This window comes from Microtus ochrogaster, assembly GCF_000317375.1.
Source record: "Microtus ochrogaster isolate Prairie Vole_2 chromosome 14 unlocalized genomic scaffold, MicOch1.0 chr14_random_3, whole genome shotgun sequence".
Taxonomy (NCBI): domain Eukaryota; kingdom Metazoa; phylum Chordata; class Mammalia; order Rodentia; family Cricetidae; genus Microtus; species Microtus ochrogaster.
In genome coordinates this window covers 12,911,854-12,916,739 of record NW_004949098.1, presented here as the reverse complement: position 1 = coordinate 12,916,739, position 4,886 = coordinate 12,911,854, and positions in this window count along the sequence as shown.

Genomic DNA, 4,886 nt, shown 5'->3' with positions numbered 1-4,886 from the left:
GGGCAGGAGCTCAGAGATCTGGCCCTCTACCTTCCAGCAAGCATCACAAGCAGATGCCCACAGAGGCCAAAGGGTTTCACATGGCATGGAGTTGGAGCTACAGGCAGACAGGCAGCCCTGAGCCGCCCATTGTGGGTGCTGGGAACCAAACAGGGTGGTGAATTCTCTCCGAGGACTGCCTATCTCTCCAGCCACAGGCTCTCGCTGTGTTAGCTCTTTGGGTAGTCCTGGCTCAACTGGAACTTTCCTCCTCCTGTCTCAGGCCTTCGCCCCACACTGAGTTTCGTTTCCCTTATGCTAACGGTGGCATCATTAACCCTTTTCCTGGAGACATTTACTGGCTTCTTTCGTTTCCTCTTGGTGTGGGGCTTACTACATTTTCCTAGGGACTAGAAAAAGCTATCTAGATTGTTTTCTTTCATTTGGTTTAGATTTAAGTGTGAGATTTCTAGGTGGAATATAAACACCAACCCAATAACCCCCCCACCCCCAGCACACACATAGTCCAGAGTGTTCTCTGACGGTCTGAGTTAAGATCGGCTGGATATTTGCAACATGTGGTAATTTAACACCAGTTCGATTTGCTGTGGGGCTTGAACCCAGCACCTTGCACAAGTTCATGCTGCACCCCTGAACAGCATCCTCAGCGCTGATAACATCTTCCCTCAGTGTTCACCCAGCAGTCATTCCTTCCGCAGCTGAAGCCAGTCACGCTATCTGGAGCAGACCCAGCCTCATGGCTCCCTTTACGGAACCACCCTGGCTTTGTTTCGTTTGTTAGGTTTTGGCCTCTGACTCAGTGTGTTCCGGGGTGTTACAGAGATGGCCTTGAACTCCTGACCTCTTGCTTCCATCTCTTCCAAGTGCCAGACTTACAGGTTTGATCTACCACAGATTAAAACGGTTTGTTGGGCTCGGTGTCACATACCTTTGATCCCAACGCGGAAGATAGAGGCAGGGGGAAGCAGATCTCTGTGAATTCAAGGCCAGCCTGCTCTATGTTGGGTCCGGGGGGGGGGGGTCGCACAAAAATGAGAACACCACCAAGTCTAATAAACCAGAAGCAAACTTTATTTCAGAAACCAGATCCTAGGAAAACCAGAAGCAAACTTAAAAATAAAAAAACCACCGTGGGACACAGAAGCTTATCAGCTAGCTGAGACCACAACCAGAGATGGTGTTTGTTAGGCTGTGGCCAAAGGCCAGTTTTTGAACCCACTTTTTATAGTAGGGGCATCAAGTATTAGCTCTGAACAAAGGAATTTTTACAATCTTGCACTGACCCTTGGGTTAGTCAGTGGAGACCCTAGAGAGGGGAGTGAGTTTTAATGTCAGTGGGTAACTAGGCAGCCATCATGGAATATGTTTTAGAGGAGATTACAGCGAAAGCCACTAATTGCAAGGAAACAGATGTCTTTAGCAATTAGTCAGAAAGGGACTGCTAGTATTACTAGAAGGTTAATAAATTAGGATTAACTGGTTCTTAGGCTGAGAACTTAGAAGATAATGGAAAACTTCACACTTTCTCAAAGTAAAACTCAGATACTGACTGCCATACTTTACAGCCTCCATTATCAGAGCTCATCAATTAAATCATTGTATTTGTCTCCTAAAGGTTAACTCAGTTCACATCTGTCATTTATCAAGGATGGCCAGTAATATTCCTTTTTAAAAAATGCTGCAAGATCCCCACGGCAGTAGGCAACAGAAATGCTGTAGGTCCCAAATGGTGGTAGTGGGCCATGTGGTGGCAGGCAGCAGGCTCTGGGAGCAGCCAGTCCCAGGCAGAGACGGCTGCTGGTCCTAGAGCAGTGGTGGCGGGCCATGTGGCAGCAGGCAGTGGGCCCCAGGCAGAGATGGCTGCTGGTCTCAGAGCAGTGGTGGCGGGCCATGTGGCAGCAGGCAGTGGGCCCCAGGCAGAGACGGCTGCTGGTCCCTGAGCAATGGCTGGTTCCAGGCAAGGAGACACATGGCGGGCGGGCAGAAGACAGAAACATGGATAGACACGACATGCAGGGTGAGGTTGAATGTTTATTCAGGGGGTTATGGAGGAAGGGTGAAGGGGGGACAGAGAGAGAGGGAGGGAGAGAGAGAGAGAGAGAGAGAGAGAGAAGAGGAGAAAGAGACAGAGAAGGGGGGGAACAGAGAAGTGGGGAGAGAGGCAGAAGCGAAGCTGCCTCTCCAAGAGGAAGATGAAAAAGAGAGCGAGCTCAGGCCGGAAGCTGAAGATCAGCCTGCCTCAGTGGATGGGGGAGGGGGTGGGCGTAGCTTGTCTCTTACAGTGACCAAAACCATAACAGCCAGGACACTACTCTCAATTTGCAGGGAGAAGCTCTGGCCTTGTAAATAAAACAGCTAGTAAAATGAAATGACCTAAGCTTCCCAAGCATCTGAGAAAACAGCTCACTGTGAATGAGTGATCCTTGATCTGCTGAGAAAGCTGCTGACAGTCTGCTCTCATTCTCCTAGACTTAGAACTTTATCTATCTTTATTTTTACAGTCTTATTTTTGGAATCTACATTTTTATTTTCTTATTCTTGGACTCTTCACTCTACATAATAAGTTCCAGGATAGCCAGGGCTATGTAGAGAGACCCTGTCTACAACAACAACAACAGTAATAAATAAAATGTTTTATTTCGTTATTGTTACTTTTTAACAATTGATTGTGTTTACCGTCTTGAAACAAAATTGACAAATGAGAAGCCCTGAATATCCACTCATGCAGTTCCCAGACAAACCCAGCGGGGTCTGGGCAGGAGAAGTTTCTCCAGTGGGAGGCCATCCAGGAGCATATTGCAAGACCCTACCTCTAGACAACAACAGTGACAAAATCAATATACTGATGAGTACCCTGCACAGGCATCTCTGACACAATTGCCATGGAGTGAGGTCCCTGGACACTCACACTGACTTGTGTCGAGCAGGTGCTGACTGAAGGTGAATCAGAGCCTATGATGAACGGTAGCCAAGCCTATTAACTTGGGAGAACAAGGGTATATGGTGGCTTTTATAAAAAGATGTACTTGAGATGCAATCCAAACCTCAGCTCAGGTGGTTATAAACGACGACAGACGCTTCAAAGTCCCAGGAAAGGTCCGCACCGAGCACCTGGCTTCTCTTAGCCCCAGCACATCCTGTCAATGCGACTGTCAGAGGACCTTCACTGTCCTTCCAAACTGCTCCCAGAAGCAAGTGGCCCTGCCAAGTACGTGCTGCTACCCAGAAAGACGGAACGAAGCGGGGAATGACCACTTGAGCCCATGAATTAAAGGCCGGTGTGGGCAACATAGTGTGACCGTAGGCTGGTGAGACAGCTCAGCAGATAAAGGCGCCTTCCTCCAGGCCTGAGATTACAGGTTCGATCCTCAGGGTCCACATGGAAGAAAGAAAAAACTCGGGAAAGTTTTCCTCTGACCTCCACACATGCTGAGCACACACCCTTCAAATTGTAGCCACTGAGTTAGTTCCTTGTTGTTCAAGCAGCATATAAATCATTATATATATTTTAAAAAACTCCCAGGATGCTTTGCCTGGTGTTATCAACATTATTGAGGTCCGAGGACAAGTAAGTAGCAGAGGTCAAAACTATCCGGACCCCTCTGGCGTATGGAGCGCGGTGGATGCTGGCCATGTGCTTTCTAACGTCATTTCCCTTCCGTCTCAGCTTACGAGCTGGGTCCAGCTGGACTCCACTCCTCAGTACGCTTGCGGCTTGGTAGGGTCCATGTGATGTGGTCTCGGTGTCCAGGGCTCACCACAAAGTCATTATTGCCTTTACATTGGCTCGGCGATTCCTGGAGCCATGAACTGAATATGGGGATTCCCAAGAAAGAAAGATCATGGGCCCATGCAGGGCGAATGGAGCACATACTCCCTAGCCTGACACCAAATGACTCATTGGCTTTGTACTGGGTTAAACCACCAGTATTTAGAGGTTAATTTATCACAAGAGTGAGTTTCCAATTAATGTGCTCAGGAGTTCCTCTCTGTGGTTTTAAGACCACCTCGATGAAACAGTTGCTCTTAATCACTCCCTGAGAAAGCTGCTGCCTGGTCAAGCTTGGTGTTCTGGTTTCACTTACATTGCTGTGGTAAAACACCTTGAGCAAAAGCAACCTGAGGGAGAAAAGGGTTGATAAAGTTGTCAAGTTCCAGGTTAAGTCCATCATTGGGGTGACATTGAGGCAGCAGCTCAGAGCAGCTAGTCACATAATACCCACAGTCAAAAACAAAGAGAAGAAATGCACCTTTGCTTGCTGGGTCTCTTGCTGGCTTTCTTCACTTTTATAGACTTCAGGATCCAACCTGGAGAACCATGCTGCCCACAGTGGCCGGGGCCTTCCTCCGTCCATTACCAATCATGACAGTCCCCCACAGACATGCCCACAGGCCAGCCTGATCTAGAGGTGGTTCTAGGCTGTGTCCCGTGAAGGGTTAAAGCTAACGCGCACAGCTGTGTATCCAGGAAAGAGAGGAAAGATGATGAGCTGACAGGCACAGTCATTGACCGAGGGGAGACAATCTGTGTGGGTGGTAGTGAGTGAGGCGGACCAAGGAAGCCAGGTGCAGAGCACAGATGCTCCTCCAAAAGAGGTAGAATGTGTTTTCTAAATCCCAAGTGTTTAAACAGACATACAAATGGCCAGTTAGCCATGAGAAGAGGCTTGCTGCCTTTAGTCAGTAAGAATGTACACCAAAGTCCCCTTGAGAGACCCCTTCCAAATGCTAGACTATTTACAAAGCCAAAACCACAAATAACAGGTCCTGGCAGGGGTGGGTGGAAATTGGAGCTCTTTCATTCACTGGTACTCTTTTTTTATTTTGTTTTATTTTATTATTAATTAATTTATTTATTTAGGTTTTTTGAGACAGGGTTTCTCTGT